Source organism: Acomys minous, assembly GCF_964271855.1.
Source record: "Acomys minous genome assembly, chromosome: 12".
Lineage (NCBI taxonomy): Eukaryota > Metazoa > Chordata > Mammalia > Rodentia > Muridae > Acomys > Acomys minous.
Window position 1 is genome coordinate 75,608,866 of NC_140493.1, and position 17,513 is coordinate 75,626,378.

Below are 17,513 nucleotides of genomic sequence, written 5' to 3' on the forward strand. Positions count from 1 at the left end.
TGGGGTGCACAGAAGGAAGGACACAGACCCTGCTGCCCTCAGGAATCCTGCAGAGCAGACGCGAGCAGTTGTGAGTCACTGTTTCCTCAGGGTTAGGTATTAGCATTGTCTCCATTGCACAAGTGACTAAACTAAGGCTCAGCATCCTGTCCTAGGTCAATGTGGTCGCTTCATTGAGAATGGTCCTGTAGGTTCATGTTTGGATGCTTATTCCCAGCTTGTGGAGCTGTTTGAGAAGGATTGGGAGGTGTGGCTCTGTTGGAGGAGGTGTATTTCTGGGAGCAGGCTTGAAGGTTTCCCAGTTAGATCTCTCTCTCTCTCTCTCTCTCTCTCTCTCTCTCTCAACCCCTGCCTGCCTCATGGTTATCTCAACATGGAAGCTCTCAGCTACTTCTCCAGCGCCATGTCTGCCTGCATACCTGCCCACTGCCCTGCTCCCTACTATGATGGTCATGAACTAACTCTCTAAAACTGTAAACATGCCCCCAATGAACAGTTTCTTCCATAAACTGCCTTGATCATAGTGTTTCTTCACAGCAACAGAAAAACAACCACTTTTTGCCAAGATGATGCCAAAAGTGAAGAAGGAAACTCCTGCCCCTCCCAAAACTAAAGCCAAAGTGAAGGTCTTGAAAGCTAAGAAGGCAGTGCTGAAAGGCGGCCACAGCCACAAAAAGAAGATCTGCACATCAGCCTTCCGGCAGCTCAAGACGCTGTGGCTCCAGAGCCAGCCCAAATACCCTCAAAACAGTGCACCCAGGAGCCAGGCGTGGTGGTGCACACCTTCAATCTGAGCACTTGGGAGGCAGGTGGATTGCTGTGAGTTTGAGGCCAGCCTGGTCTACAAAGCAAATTCAGGACAGCCAAGGCTACACAGAAAGACCCTGTCCTGAAGAACAAAACAAAACAAAACAAAACAAAAAAAACAAAAAAAAAAAAGAATGCACCCAGGAGAAACAAGCTTGACCACTATGCTATCATCAAATTTCCCCTGACCACCGAGTCAGCCATGAAGAAAATAGAGGACAACAACACACTAGTGTTCACTGTGGATGTCAAGGCTAACAAGCACCAGATCAAACAAGCCATGAGAAACGCTATGACATTGATGTGGCCAAAGTCAATACCCTGATGAGGCCTGATGGGGAGAAGAAGGCTCATGCTCAGCTGGCTCCTGATTATGATGCTCTGGATATTCGTGACAAGATTGGGATCATCTAAACTGAGTCCAGCATCAGAGTTGGTGAATGACTATAGGTCGGGTGCCCTTTCCCTATTGGGACTTTAGGTGAGAGAAGCATAGGTCCAGGGGTCCTGCTCAAACTATGGTACCAGCCAAGGACAATACAGGCAGTAAACTTCAAACCCCTACCCAGATCTAGCCGATAGACAGGACATTCTCCACCGATTGAGTGGAGAGTGGGGTCTGACTTTCATGCAAACTCTGGTGCCCCATTTTTGATCCCCTTGTTGGGGAGGCCTGGTGGCACTCCGAAGAAGGATAGCAGGTTACCAAGAAGAGACTTGATACCCTGTGAACAGACACAGGGGGAGGAGGTCCCCCTCAGTCACAGACATAGGGGAGGGGAGTAGAGGGAAAGTGGGAGGGAGGGAGGAATGGGAGGATACAAGGGATGGGCTAACAACTGAGATGTAATATGAATAAATTAATAAAATATTTTAAAAAATAAACTGAGTCCAGCTGGATAATTCTAAATATACACTTTTTTTCACCACTAAAAAAAATAAAAGGAAAGGAAAGGAAAAATAACCAAGATAGTCACTCAGCCAGTCAATAGCAAAGCTGAACCTCCACCCTTACATTTATCCACATGGTCACTAACTACAACTGATTGTGACAGGGTCCTTGACTTAGCATGGGCACTCAGGGAAGAAAAGGCTTCCTGGGAGAGGTGGCTTTGGACCTGAGCCTGGAAACAGTGAGGCGACAGGGACATGCAAACATTTAGAGAGGGAGAGACAGGAAAATGTATTAACTAAAACCTCAATAGCACTCGGACATTGATTCTCTGCCAACACCCTCATCCACTGCCCCTGAGAACGGCAGCATCCCAGGCCTGCCCCTGAGCTGCAGTGTGGCTGAGGGTTCCAGATTGGGAGACAAAGCGGAAAGGAGGAGGCTGGGAGGGCAGAAACACAAGCCCAGCCAAGCTCTGGCTAAGCTTTGAGAAATGGGATGAGGAGAATCCAGGGACGGGTGCCAACAGAGCAGGGAGGATGGCGCAAGGTCACAGCACGTCGGGGGAGGGGAGGGCATTCCACTCTGCACTCTCAGCACCCCAATCCTGACCCACATCGCAGAGCACAGGCAAGGCTGTAAACCACCACGGAGGGAGGACATTTATTGACGTGAGAAAATGTCCTCATATATTTCAGGTGAAAAGGCAGGGTGCAATATAATACGTACAGTGCGGTGCCATTCTTGTATGAGGGAAAAAAATATCTTCATATAAGTCTGGAAAGATACACCGCCAAGATTTTAACCATGGCTATCTCCACGTAGTAGATTGTAGGTTTTTAATCTTCTTTACGTTTACCTGCATTTTCTAATTCTTCCACAAAAACAGACATTATCAGTGCTGATGCACAGGCTTTTTAAAAAACAAGGTAAATACATCTAGAATTTGAGAAGAAAATGGTTACATTCTGATTGCAAAAGGTGGGGGAGAAGAAAGGGCAGTGTGAAAAGGTGGAAGCAAGAAGGGGCGTGGGGGGTGGGGGCTGGGGAGGGACTCTTACAGGCTAGGGGTAGTAGGAGGATTCTTCTTTTTTTGTTTTGGTTTGGTTTGGTTTGGTTTTTCGAGACAGGGTTTCTCTGTGTAGCCTTGACTGTGCTGGACTCACTTTGTAGACCAGGCTGCCCTCGAACTCACAGCGATCCAACTGCCTCTGCCTCCCGGGTGCTGGGATTAAAGGCGTGCCCCACCACCACACAGCAGTAGGAGGAGGACTTCATAAAGATAAGGAAGACAGTGCCTCCAACAGGCCCAAGGACTTAGATGCTAGTTTATAAATGGTGTCCCTCCAGCTTCTGCGGCCCCGTCTCCTCATTTGTGAGGAGTGCTGTCTAGAAGTCCACGGTTGCCTGAAAAGGTGTAGAAGAGCCTGTGGAGGAGGGAGTGAGGCATCATGGGGTCCCAGGAATTGGGGAGTTAGAAGTTAAGCTTGGGGTATGTGAGAAGCAGGCAGGCCCCAGAGACAGAAGTGGGCCTGGGCAGCATCCCAAGAAGAACGGCCAGGTAAGCCTCTAGAGTGAGGTGGGCAGCAGATAGCCCGACATGCCCTAAGATGCATGTGGTCCAGTGGCTAATCCAGATCCCTGCGACCAGCAGCTTTAGAACTGGCTCTAACACTAGGCTCAGCCAGGCAAGGCAGGAAACACGCTGCACTTCCCAGCCCTCTCTGAAGCTACCCAGGTGAGGTCAGCCAAAGTCACAGTGGCGACTGCCTGTGTCACATAGGTGTCTGGTGTTCTTTTTATACCAATCATTCAGCGTATGTTCTGTCAGCAGCAAGGTACTTAAAGTAGCCAGGCCTATCCTTGACTAGGTGACAAGCTGTCTTAAAGAGTGAGAAGCCTCCTGTCCCTGGAGTTATTAAAACAGAAACTGGACCCCTCAAAGGGCATGTTGGAAAGAGTGGGCTCTGGGTTCCTCTCATTCCAGAGTTCCTTGATGTTGTTGCGTGCACTGTGTGGGTGGTGTGGCCTGCCTTCCAGTACTCCGGTGGAAGGTTGTCCACAGCTCTGAGAGCTGATAAGGCATCCCAGCCCTGAGGTGGGACAGTGTCCCAAGGATACCTTGAGGCACGAGAGCCCAGAAACCTCACAGCTCTGAGAGGAGGCCTCCTCAACAGAAACAACGCGGCTTCCAGGGAAGGGTTGCCCCCTAAACCCTGAGGAACTGAGGTGCCTAGGACCCTGAGCTCTGCTCCTTCTTTGTCTCTTCTCTTCTTCCAAGGAAAGAGTCAGAGCAAGCAGTAAATCTCTTAATAGGAGGGGTGAACCCAGGAGTGGCTGCCTCTGCTCCCTGGAGAAGACAGCAGGGAACTGGGCAAACACAGCCTTTATATAAGGTTTCTTAGGGGGCGGAGCTTTCTGGGGCAGGGATTTCCTGAGTGTGGATTGGTGGGATTTCAAGCCTGAGCTGGGGACACTCAGGGATTGGTAGGGTTTTTTGTCTAGACTTTCTCATCCCAAATTAGCGTAATCTGGGATAAATCTTACTGAGGGGCTGGAGCATGGCAGTTACAGGGGTCTGAGGGGCGAGAGGCTGGGCTGCTGGGGCTTTCTCAGGCAAAGGTCTGGTCAGTTTTCTGCCTTGAGGGGTAATAAAGTTTACAGTGTGTCAAAGAGCCCATTGTGAAGGCAGTAGGCTGAAGCAGGAAAGGTTGTTGTCATTGTAGACAGCTCCCATGGTGGCAGCAGCAGCTTCTCTGAGGCAAGAAAGGTCAGCTGAAGTAGAAATAGTCACCATAGAGGTGACAGGAACAGTCACCATGGACAGCTCCTGCTGCGGAGCTGCCAAAAGCGACACCATTTTGTCTCTCATCTTCACAACCCCCTGCGAGAAGGGGGGAGCTGACTGCCCTGAGGCAGGAAGGAGGACTGGCAGCCAGCCACTTCAAAGTTTAGTGGCCCTCTGCTCAAGGGCTAAACATAGCTCTTGGGGTGTGGTGATACTGTGGGACGAAGGAAGGCGGGCAGTGGGCTCCCCGCAGCTTGGGGAAGGTATCCTGTCTCAGGCTTGGGGGTGGTGGTGGTAGTGTTAGGTACTCTGGGCTATCTCTGGCTGAGACCAAGGCAGTGGCAAGCGGCTGCAGTCTGTATCTGGTCAGGCACCCACGGTGGTGCCTTTGATCTGGCTGCTGCCACCGCTCCAGCGGCAGAAATCGTACACTCAGAGACTCCATGACAGCAGGCCTGGAGAAAGAAGCCTCCGGCCTGAGGCAGAAATCACTGACAACCGACATTTTCCTGTGTCTGCACCACTCCTCACACACCTGTGCCTAAGGGGAAATGGGTCTGTCTACGGCTTCCAGCAAAGAGCTGAGCCTAAAAGGAAGTCTAGCCCTAGATCTATCTGTAAGGTAGACATGAGATAGAGCAAGGCTGATGGTCTCTGGGAAGATACAAGGGTCTCTGGGAGGAAGTGAGAGTCTCTGGGAGGAAGTGAGAGTCTCTGGGAGGAAGTGAGAGTCTCTGGGAGGAAGTGAGGGTCTCTGGGAAGAAGTGAGGGTCTCTGGGAGGAAGTGAGGGTCTCTGGGAGGAAATGAGAGTTCCTGGGGGGAAAGTAAGGATCTGAGGGGAAAGTGAGAGAGCTTAGGAGGGAGAGACAGGTCTCTAGGCAGAAGTGAGACTCTCAGGGTTGCGAGAGGAGGGCGGGTGGCTTTGGGATTTGCCACTGGGCTGGGGACCAGGAGGAGAAAGTGTCCGTGGGAAGAGAAGCAGAAATGATTCGGCTCCAGGTATTCAGGGGGTTCAGAGGGCCACGGGGAACCTCTAATCACATTAGTGTGTTGGTGACGGTGAGGAAGTGAGACCCCTCACACTGTCCTGGGAACCAGAGGCAGCGTCACCATCCTCAGTGCTCACTCATGGAGTCAACAAAGAGGAGCAGACTGGGAGTCCTGGGCTGGTGGGGGTAGGAGGGTGGGGGTGTCAACAATAGACACTCATTTTTCTCACCCTGGATGTTACCTCAGCACCACAGTTTTCAGTTAGCCCCCAAGGGGGATATACAGGGAAGCTGATTGGGTTTGCTCTTAGGAAGCTTTCAGGTTTTAAAACGGGGGGGGGGGGGGGAAGCGGGGGTGACTAGGAGGCAGGTGGGGGTGCATACCTCTGGGCAGCTGCAGATAACATGGGGTGCAGACCCCTCTGATGAGGCAGAGGCCCTCCTCATGCTCCTGGGTCCTTTCTCCACCCTCACGCTATGCACCTAAAACCCAGCGTAGGCCCTGACTGCCTGTTTGATGTGTCCGAGCATCCTGAAGCCACGCAGCGGGGTGCAAGCGAGGACAGGTACTCACACCCTAGGCTCCCTCCCTGCAGGACCCCCCCTTAGACAGGAGACCACGAGCCCCTCTGAGCAGCCTGCATGACACAACCCCAACCACTATGGCTCCTGGCCATGCTTCCTTCTTTTGCCCCTCGCAGCCTAAGTAGTGTCAGCTCCATCACAATACACCTGTCACTAACTCTGTCCCACCTGGTAGGAGTCCCCCACCCCCCCCCACCCCGACCCTGCCCACGTCTTGACAAATTGTTCCTTTACCAAAAGCCCTGCTGGAATTATCATAATGTGTTTCACGCCATCTGGCTCCTGCCAGGGTCCTGACTGATGCGCAGGGTCCCTAATCAGACAAAAGAATTAAACAATTTGTCCTCTCCGTGTGCCACAATTAAGTCAGGAGTTCCGCAGAATGTGGATCAGAGTCACTTTGTCAGGTGAGAAAGATGGCTCGGGAGGTAAAAGTTGAAGCTAAGGAAGCCTGGTGATTTGAGTTCAAAGGCTAGAATCCGTGCAAAAGGCTGGATGCGACGGTGCATGTCTCTCTCAGCATTCCTAGTGGTGAAATGGGAGGTGGAGACAGCAGGACAATTGCCCAGAGGCTCACAGGCCAAATACCCTCAAGCCCCAACTCCCTCTGTCTGTCTCTCTGTCTCTCTGTGTCTCTGTCTCTGTCTCTGTCTCTGTCTCTCTGTCTCTGTCTCTCTCTCTCTCTCTCTCTCTCCCTCTCCCATCTCTCTGTCTCTCTGTCTCTCTGTGTGTCTCTCTCTCCCTCTCCCTCGCAATCTTTCTTTCTCTCAATAAATAAATAAATTAATTAATAGAATCACTGTTGTCAGTTGTTAGCCTTATTCCATTTCATTACTAAACTATAGTATTGGCCGTAGTGTGGCTCAAGGCTCACACCTTCCAAGCCCACTCCTCCCGATGCCTACTTGTCCTAAGGGGAAACCAAGTCCTATAACTTCACCTAAAGTTACAATCAAACAGAAAGCCAGCCGCCCCAGGTGCCTTCCCCGAGCTGAGCACCCATCTGGGCCTTTCAATCCTCCCCTGTCCCTCTCTACCACTGAGGCAGCGGGTCCCTCCTCTCCCCTCCCCCTCTGTGGTGGGCAGGGCTGGAGCTTGGGGAAAAGATGAGGTTTTTATAGATTCCGTGGTAAGTACTTAATAACGCTCTAGGCACAGATCTGTGCTTCACACGGGCTGGGGATAATTCACAGTAAAATATGACTTTTCATTTATCACATTGACGGGTAATAAACGCCTCCCAGTGAAATCTGGGCCCCAAAATGGGGGTGGTAAGAGCAGCTGCCAGATGAGGCTCCAGACTGAGGATTGGATATCAGGTCAGGGGTGGGAGGTTTAGGATGCACAAGTCCAACCCAGAGAATGACCAGAATCCAGAAACCACAGCCTTGCAGGGCTAGGCAAGGGCTTTGCCACTGACACATCCCCAGCCCTATCCTGAGATGGGGTCTCATTCAATTGCCTAAGCTGTTCTTGAACTTGCAACCTTTCTTAGAGAGTAACTGGGATTCTGTGTGAGGAAACTCAGAAGCTTTCCACATCATGGAGGACTCCCGGGACTGGACTCTCTGTCTACCAGCTTTACCACGTTACCTCAGCTCTCTGTCTACTAGCTTTACCACGTTACCTCAGCTCTCTGTCTACTAGCTTTACCACGTTACCTCAGCTCTCTATAAGCTTTACCACATTTCAGGAGCTTCCATGCTTCCCTCCTAGAAGTCCAGGCAAATGTCCTCTTCCTGCCTTATCCCGAGGAGTCACTGTCACTCCCTGAGTTCCCGTCCCAGTGTCACTGAGCTAATCTTCAGATCTGTGGGTCACTTTCCTAGTTTCATGGCACATAACAGTGGTCACAGCGTCCCTAGCTCAGCATCTGCCATGGCTTAGGAGCATTTGCTTGCGTGCTTCGAAACATTCGCGCTAGCCCTGGTCTTTGGACGACAGCAGGGACGCACAATGATCGAGTGACCAGCCCAGGGCCTCATTGGGATAGCACAGTCCCTTAAGGCTTTCCACTGAATCTGTCTGCCCTCCATCTCCTTGTCTTAAGGGCTATCCCAGTGTGGACCCTGCAGCAGCACGCACACACTGAGACAAGGGCTGAGTGACCAAGCACTTTAGATGTTCTGAGAACTGTCCGTACTTGAAACAAGCACATCGCTCCAGCGGAAGCTTTGTGTGCTGGGAATTGGGAGCCAGAATCCAGTCCTGACCTAGCCACTTGCTCTCTACTATGAGGACCCCGGGACTCTTGGCTGTGGGCACTTGGGATGAGAGTCTTGCCCCCGATGAAGGACACAGAAACAAGAAATAAGCATTTGGCCGGGTGTGGTGGCGCACGCATTTAATCCCAGCACTCGGGAGGCAGAGGGAGATAAATAGCCGTGAATTCGAGGGCAGCCTGGACTGCAAAGAGAGTCCAGGACAGGCAAGGCTACACAGGGAACCCCTGTCTTGAAAAACAAAACAAAGCAAAACAAAAGCACTTGTCCCTGCAACCTGATTTTCTGCATTTCATCAGGAAAGCATGGCCACTTGGTCCTGGTCCTCTCCACTCATGCCTTTGATAGGTAGGAAATATTCTGTAACAATTCCAAGAGCTCCGTGTAGGAAAAATAGCCCTCGAGTCATCTTCCGTGGCATGAGAAGGCCTCTTGGGCCTTCTACATCATCCCCTAGGAATTAACAACCATAGCTCCCTCACTTCCCACTCCCACCCCACCCCACCTCCCACTGGAGTCTTAGTCTGTGACGTCCAGGCTCTCAGTCCCTGGCACAAGGCTGACTCCCTTCTTCAATGCAATCTCCCGAGGACAGTCAGAATGGCCAATCACCTCTTTTTATGCACGTACATGTGCACATACAGCACACAGACCAGACTCTCTGCAAGCCTTGTCCAACACATGGCTAAAAAACTGAACTGCAAAATCAGTGAATGGGGCTAGACCCAACAACGAAACTTCGGACCAGCGGTCACAAAAGGAGAGAAGCTCAGTTCATTGGGCAAAGCCTGGAGAACACAGATGGACCTGCTTTATCCTTTCCCTTCCCTTTTCTGGGCCGGGGAAGTCCAGGGCTGCCTTCTGCTGCCTGATGTCAACACCCTCTCTGCAAAGTGCTATGAAGGAGTCCCCACCACCAGAGCCCACAGAGAAAAAAAAAAGCTCAGAGGATAGACATCATCGCTCGCTCGCACAGTCCTGCACTGAAAAACCCCGGGGGACCAGAGCTGCTAGCTCCTGGCCATTCTCCCCACCCCTTCTCAACCAGCTCCGCCCCATCCTCACCCCGCATCCTCCACATCACCCCCTATGGACCAGACACCCATCACCACTATGGGATCTAACTGTACCAATCGTAAAGTCTCCCAAGGCAGAGTGTGTGAAAAAAAAAAAAGCCATTTCCTGGCTCTACCAAAACTACAAGGACTTGAGCAATGGACTCCTCCCCCAACTCCAACCCATGGCCCACCCTGCTCCTGCCTCAGCCGGACAAGACAGGGCACTGATGATAGCCAAAGGCCAACAGGGATTTCCTCTAGCTGCTTCACACTCCACATCTGAAACGAAGAGCGATAAACAATTTGTGGCGTTCCTTGCCTGTTGGAGAGGAGTTCTTGCTTAGTGAGGATATACGAGCTTCTGAATAATTAAGCATGCTCTGTGGCCCAAGACTCCAAAAAGGTATGGGGAAGCAGAGGCCGGAATTTTCCACCGGCAGCGAGCCAAGATTCCAGGAAGCAAGGAGTCTAGCCAACAAGCTCTATCTAGTACCTGCTGCCTCCACCCCTAAGCGAGGGAGATGGGGTCTCAAGAGGGGCTTCACTCAGGGTTACCCAGAGACTGGCACACCTGGTAATCGACCAAGAATTCAGAGATAAGTGCATACAGTGGGCTGAGCTTGAATCCCCCCCCCCCCCCACTTCCTACCTGCGCCATCCTGGAGGAGTCGCCTTATCAGCCACACTGGAACTCTTTTTTTTAATGTTATTTTATTAATTTATTCATATTACATCTCAATTGTTATCCCATCCCTTGTATCCTCCCATTCCTCCCTCCCTCCCATTTTCCCCTTACTCTCCTCCCCTATGACTGTGACTGAGGGGGACCTCCTCCCCCTGTATATGTTCATAGGGTATCAAGTCTCTTCTTGGTAACCTGCTGTCCTTCCTCTGAGTGCCACCAGGTCTCCCCATCCAGGGGACGTGGTCAAAGGTGAGGAACCAGAGTACATGTGGAAGTCAGACCCCACTCTCCACGCAACGGTGGAGAATGTCTTGTCCGTTGGCTAGATCTGGGTAGGGGTTTGAAGTTTACTGCCTGTATTGTCCTTGGCTGGTGCCATAGTTTGAGCGGGACCCCTGGGCACACTGGCACGTTTTTCCTCAGTCACATGGGACTAAGGAAAGTTTACAGACACCCGTCATCTCAACCTGTGAACAAAGGAAAAGGAAGGTGAGAGAGGAGGAGTCTAGGGTGGATGCCAGAGGGAGGTAGGGTTGGACCGCAGAAGGCTCTGTTAGAGGGGTCTAGCACTCTGTTGTTCTCCTCCTCATCTCTTCTGCACTCCTCTGCCCATTTCCTTCTGTAAAAAAAAAAAAGACTAAACAGTGCATTCAAGCCAGGCATGGTGGCACACGCCTTTAATCCCAGCACTTGGGAGACAGGGGTAGGCGGATTGCTGTGAGTTCGAGGCCGGCCTGGTCTACAGAGTGAGTCGAGGACAGCCAAGGCTACAGAGAGAGAGAGAGAGAGAGAGAGAGAGAGAGAGAGAGAGAGAGAGAGAGAGAGAGAGAGAGAGAGAGAGAGAACATTCCAGAAGCCACAGAAAACAATTCGCATCAAGCTAAGTGCCAAGCTCATTGGAATCACAGAGCTGGGAGAGAGGCAGATGGCTGAGCAGCCTCCTGGGAGAAGCACGGGGTTAAAGGTTGTTGGAAACCAGAAGCAGATTGCATATCAGGGCCGTGAGTAAATGTTATCTAACCCCAACACCCTTGGCCACTGGCTGTACACAGCTTAATGCTAAACTCCTTACAGCGTTCTGCCACCTTGGGTGCTACTGTCCTCCTTTCACAGAATGAGGAAGCCGAGGCTCAAAAGGAGTGATGCTGAGGTCACGTGGATAGTAAGCTGAGGAGCCTGGACTCAAACAAGCATGGCCCACTCTTCACGTTGTTAAGAGTATTACAGGCCGTCTCTCTGAGTCTCCCTGCGGCTCGATGACAGCAGAGAGGCCTGTGCAAGCATCCAGATTTATAGTTTATAGAAGATGGTTAAAACGTACACACAGCCCTCTGGCCCCTGCCCCTAGACACAGAAAAGAGGAAGAACCGTGTGAAATAGATTTTCTGATTTAGCCTCTGTAGACCACAAATGCAGCTGTACAAAACTGCCCAGGGCTAAGGAGCTGAACTGCGGGGGGAAGGTGCTGGGCCCTGTGTCGGTAGATGCCCCTCTGGAGGCCAGCAGGTCACTGCCCTCATCCAGCATTCTGCCATCTTGCCCTCTTCTCCACGAACCAGGCCTCCCTCAAGCATCTTTATTCCCCTGCCTCCAGCTCATAGATGCCCTCAGATCATGACGATTAAGTGGAAATTTCAGGGTCTAAGGGGGGACACCCCCCCCCACTGAGGAATCAAGTCCCCAATTTCCTCAGTTCGACTTCCGGCAGCCTCCCCTTCAGGTCACTTCCTCCCTAGCTGAGCCTTGAAGGGCCCCAAGAACCAAGTGGAATGAACCCCAGCGAGGTCCCACTCAGTCACCCTGCACCACACAGTTAGAGGCTGGGAGAAGCGTGTCTCCCTGAACTCACAAGACACACGAGAAGCAAAGCTGAGCTGAGAGCAGCCTGTCCTGCACCTGGATGGGTCTCCTTCGCCAATCACACCCCTCCAAGCATCAAGCTGAACTAGGCCACCATTCCAGAGGGCCCACTGAGCCCCGTGAACCATGAGCTGCAGCCAAGGTGCTCTGGCTGCCAACTACCCATGTGTCCTCTAAGGAGGCTGACCAGCTCAGCCCTGAACCCAAGCTCCAGGCAGGTCTACCCACATACCCCGCCCTGCACGAGTCAGCCCTGAGCACAGCCAGGTAAAGCACAATGCACGTGGGTTATTAGCTGAGCCCAGTTTTACCACAATCTCTACAAGCCATGATTTCTTTCAAGACAACAGCTCAGGGTCAAGGCGACAAGACAGAGTCTGTTAGCAAGATTGAAGCGATGATCTTTAAGACACTGTAAAATTAGGACCCTCTTGTCCAATTTTGTTTACACACACACACACACAAAATAACCTTTGCAGTTCCTTCTGCCTCCTTTGGCCTAATGACCAAATGTACAACATACTGGAGTCACCGAATCCCAGCAGGACATTTCACCTGTCACTCTACCACATTCTGTCTGTTGGAATTCTATCACCGAGGTCTAGCCCTAACTCTGAGTGGTAGGACACAAGGATGTGACCATCAGAGACAGGTGTCCTCTATCAGCCTGCCTGCCGCAGGCAAGACGAGCTATGTGGCCCTGGCTGTGTTCCTTTGCCTCTCTGAGTGTCAGTTTCCGCTTCCGGGATCCTGGGGAGTGATACCCTGTGTCCAGCATCATGCATGTAGAGGGAGCTAAGAAGTGGTAGAGAAGTCTTTAGTTCCTGCCCTTGGGAGGTGGAGGCAGGCAGATCTCTGTGAGTTTGAAGCCAGCCTGGTCTATATAGGTGAGTTCCAGGCCAGCCAGAGTTACATTGTGAGAACTTGTCTCAAAGAGAGAGAGAGAGAGAGAGAGAGAGAGAGAGAGAGAGAGAGAGAGAGAGAGAAAGGAAAGGAAAGAAGGAAGGAAGGAAGGAAGGAAGGAAGGAAGGAAGGAAGGAAGGAAGGAAGGTGAGCAGCCAGGACAAGGTCAGGCTTACATGTGGTCAGTACACAGGGAGATGGGTAAACCTGAACACAGGTCACGGGTGGAGTGCCTTCCAAGTCTAGAAAAGCAATTTGGTTAGCTGGAGGCAGGAAGCAAGGAAAACTAGGGAATCTGCAGGAGGCAGCTTGCGAACCCCTGAGGGAACCTCACAGAGTTTAGCTAACCCCACAGCTAAGAGGAAGGTCAGGAAGGGTTCCCACAGAAACAGGAGTTCAGTCTCAGGGAGCTGATCGCCTCAGCAGGGAGGTAGGTGAAGGGAGCCAGTGCTGGGTGGGTCCTGCCATGCTGCTCACACTTAGGACGCTTCCCCTGGGCTCTCTGCTAATCCAGGAAACCACAGGCGCCACCCACCAGCGCTTAGCAAAGGATGGTCCCTAGAGGCTGAGGACTGTCATAGAGTTCTGCATGACAGTTCCACCAGTGGCTTGAGCTACAGCTGAAGATGCTGACCAGAGAGACAGAGGCATAGAGATGGAGATGGGACACCCTGAGCCTCTGGACTCATGTGCAGAAGGTGTGTGTGTGTGTGTGTGTGTGTGTGTGTGTGTGTGTATTTTCATGTGAACATGCACATGCCATGACCAGTTTGTGGGTAACCTCAGGAGCCCAACTGTTTCAGGATTCTTCCAGCCATAAAGTTTCTTCCCAGGGAGTCAGCATGAGAGCCCAGGCTAGCCCATTCCCCAGCCTCGCCTGAGCATGCGTGGGCTGCATGCTCTCTTAACAAAGTAATAAAGTCTCCAAATGGCCGTTAATTATCTCACTTTAATAAGGTGCCTGAAACTTAAAAGTTGGAGATTTTTTTCTTTTAATCTGGTGTGCTTTGGGGCTTCAGCCCCCTCCATGGGTTCCCCTTTGCAGATTCCCCTGAACCCAGAGACACAACATTCAGTCACTGTTTCATTTGGAGCTGCGGTGTCCTTGTTATTTATGAGCTTGCGATTAATTGAAAATTGTGTTTTTGAGGGGGAAGAGGGTGAGCTTCACCACAGAGAAGACGCCTCAGCAGGAAAATTCGTGACATGTCAAAGTACCCAATTCCATGGTCCCAGGCAGACTGAATGGATGTGCTTTGCGTGCATACACACACACACACACACACACACACACACACACACACACACTAGGTGTCAAAGCATTTGCAGACACTGAATCTGAGGGGGTCGGCTGTCAGCAGCGCCTAGAGGCTCTTTCAGCCTCAGGAAGAGGCAAGGGTTTGAAGTATTATCCTCTAGATCTGACCTCTCCAGGTCTTCTGTCACAAGCCTGTTTGTTGTTGTTAGGGTTTTGTTTTGTTGTTGTTGTTGTTGTGGTGGTGGTGGTGGTGTATATGTGTATGTGTTGTGCATGCTGTAGTGTATTTGTGTGGTGGGTTGTGGGTGTGTTTGTGTATGGTGTGTGGGAGTGTGTGTGCATGGGGTGGCATGAGGTAAGGATGCATGTGTGTGTGTGTGTGTGTGTGTGTGTGTGTGTGTGTGTGTGTGTATGTATGTGTGTGTTCATGTGAACATGCACATGCCATGACCAGTTTGTGGGCAACCTCAGGAGCCAGTCATTGCCTTCCACTTATGTTGACACAGGACCTCTTCTTTGCTATCTGCCCCTGTGTACCCCAGGCCACCTGGCCCTTGTCCTTCCAGTATGTGCAGGTGGCGCCCTCTTGCCTCCTCCTCCCCGAGCTCCCTAGGAGTGCTGGGATTGCAGATGCATGCTCCTGAAGGCTGCTCTAGAGATCCAAACTCAAGCCTCTCATTCTTACAGTGAGTGCTGCACCCCCTGAGCCATCTCCCCACTCGTGGTTCCCAGCTCTGTTTTCTTCTGTCGCTCCTCGTTATGTAAACTGCGCTCATTCAGTTGTCATGGGAGGGAACTCGCATGCCCTTGTGTATGCGTGCGCATGCCCAGGCTCACCTGGAGATCAGAGGGCACCCTGCAGGAGTCAGTTCTCTCTTTCTACAACATGGGAACGTTCTGCAGGTTGAACTAGGCTGCTAGATCCAACAGCAAGCACCTTTACTTCCTGAGCCATCTTTCTGGCCCTTTTGTGTGGTGTGTGTGTGTGTGTGTGGAGTTCTTTTGAGACTGTGTCTTGTGTGGCTGAGGCTGGCCTGAAAAATCAAACTACTTAGCTGAGGATGACCTGGAACTTCTGATCCTCCTGCCTCTGCCTCCTGGCACTGCGATTACACGTGTGCAGAACCATCCCTGGTTTTTATGCCAAGCTGAGGCTCACTCCCAGAGCTCTGTGAAGGGCAGGCAAGCACTCTACCAGCCAATCTATGCCCCCCAACCAGCCTCCCAGCCCCTGTTTGGATCTGAAGTAAAACATGCATCCAGTTCAAATAAAAAACCAAAAAACGGTGCCCTGCTAAACGCCTCTTCCTCCCCATCCTGTACCCTCGGGCAGCCACATGTAACTTTTTAAAACGTCTTGTCCTGTGTTTGCCTCCATTTTTCCCAATAATATTCCTCTACTCATATTTCTTGATTCATCAATTTGAGACACAGCCTATTGACTTACTGCTCCCACAAACAAGGATTTATCTCACCCACGCCCTCACCCCCCCCCATGCCACCTCCCCGGCTCGCGTTCTTCTGTTCGGTTCACCAACGTCTGCCCAGTGGGGGACCACAGAGTGCACCCTGTAAAAAGAGCATGCCAACACATGCCACCCCCTCCCCCCCCTCGCCCTGCACCTTTTCCCTGCTTTCGGTGCATAAGTTCTGTCTCTGTCACGTTATGAGAAACTGAAAGCGTTTATATTTATTGTGCAATCAGGATCGAGCTCTTGGAATAAGATTAAGACTGAAAAAAAATCATCAAATAGCATTTCCTGGACCTGGGCAAAGACTGAGGGGCCAAATGTATGCTTTGGCTAGTTTGTTGTTAAGGGACTGGGAGGCGGGATCTGTGTTGTGTTTTGAGTTTTCTTTGTTTTTTGTTTGTTTGTTTGTTTTGTTGTTCTTTCATTTCTTTGTTTTTGCTTTCAGCTTTTAGACAGGGTTTTCATATGTAGCCCAGGCTGCCCAGGAACTCAAGGTAATCCTCCTGTCGCAGCTTCCCGAGTAATGGGATTCGAGGTGTATGCCACCATACCTAGCTAAATTGTCTTTCTTTTATCATTCTTGTTGTTTCGTGTTTGAGTATGTGGGGTGTGTGTGTGTGTGTGTGTGTGTGTGTGTGTGTGTGTGTGTGTGTGTGCGTGCGTGCGCGTATGCCCTTTGAGACCAGAAGTCAGCTTTGAGTGTTGTACCACAGGTAACCTTCCCCTTCAAACTCAGTAGGAAGCGGGGCTCTTTGATGAAGCTAGGCTGTCTGGCCAGGAAGTCAGAGTCCCTTTTGCCACACCCCCAACCCCAGCACCGAGATGACACCATGCCCAGCTTTTCAATGCCTTTGAACATAAATCTGCCACTGAGGTTGGCATGGCAGGTGCTTTATGACACTGTCTCCCCAGCTCCACCAAAGGCCTTTTTTTGGGCATGGGGGTTTAGAGACAGAGTTTCTCTGTGTAGCTTTGGTTGTACTAGACTCGCTTTGTAGACCAGGCTGGCCTCGAACTCACAGCGATCTGCCTGCCTCAACCTCACAAGTGCTGGGATTAGAGGCGTGCGCCACCACACCCGGCTCCACCATCACGGGTCTTTCAAAAGCCCATATACACTCTATTCTATCCTGTGCCGTCTTCACCGGGAGCGAGGGATGGCCATTGCCACTGGCCTGGCTGTCTGCACTTAGACCTAGCACTCACCCCCGATGTCCTGAGCTCCAGCAGTTAGCTCTCCCAGCCTCCCCCTGTCTGGTTCACTCCCTAGCTTATTGCTACACATCTTCAGGTTGCTTCCTCAGAAAGGATTTATGGGAGATAAATTTCCTGAGCCATTGCAACTTGAATAATGGGCTGGCTGGATACAGAAAGCCTGCGTTGGAAGTCATTTCTTTCTGAATGTGAGGGTACCTGCTGCTGTTGACAGGCCGGCATCAGCCTGTGTCCTGCTGCTTTGTCAGTGACCTGATTTCCCTCGTGGGAATCTCCAGAATGTTCTTTCTCCTGTCTCTCTGTGCCTTGCAGAGAGGAAATTGGTTTGGGCTCTTTTCACGTATTGTGTATGGTTCTCAAGATGCCTTTGTGATGGGGCTTACATGTTATGAGTTATAGCTGTGAACTAAACAGTTTATCAAAAATAAGCACAGTTTAAGCAGTCTGAATCCCTTCATGTCTCTCCAAAAAGACAACACCCTAACATCAGCCACTATTCCAACACCTACCACATTTTTTGGAGTGCCATGTAAATAGGCTTGACAGTTAAGTGTCCCGAAAGGCATGACCACTTTTATTTAATATTATTTTTTTAACTTTCACCCATGATGTTCCGTATAGAAATTATTGGTTCTTTTTTTTTTTTCTTTTTTCTTTTCTTTCTTTTTTTTTTTTTTTAAGTTTATTGTATCTACAATGTTCTGCCTGCATGTATGCCTGCCTGCCAGAAGAGGGCACCAGATCTCATTATAGATGGCTATGAGCCACCATGTGGTTG

The 17,513-nt window shown here is 51.0% G+C and overlaps 1 long non-coding RNA gene and 1 pseudogene across 2 annotated transcripts in view; both read left to right on the forward strand.

Moving 5' to 3' along the window:
• Positions 1-17,513, forward strand: part of LOC311579386 — a 263,507-nt gene that overhangs the window by 143,321 nt on the left and 102,673 nt on the right. The window lies entirely within an intron of this gene.
• LOC311578569 (large ribosomal subunit protein uL23-like) lies at positions 561-1,221 on the forward strand (annotated as a pseudogene). Its single transcript has 2 exons — positions 561-769; positions 952-1,221. The product of its transcript is annotated as a large ribosomal subunit protein uL23-like (transcript).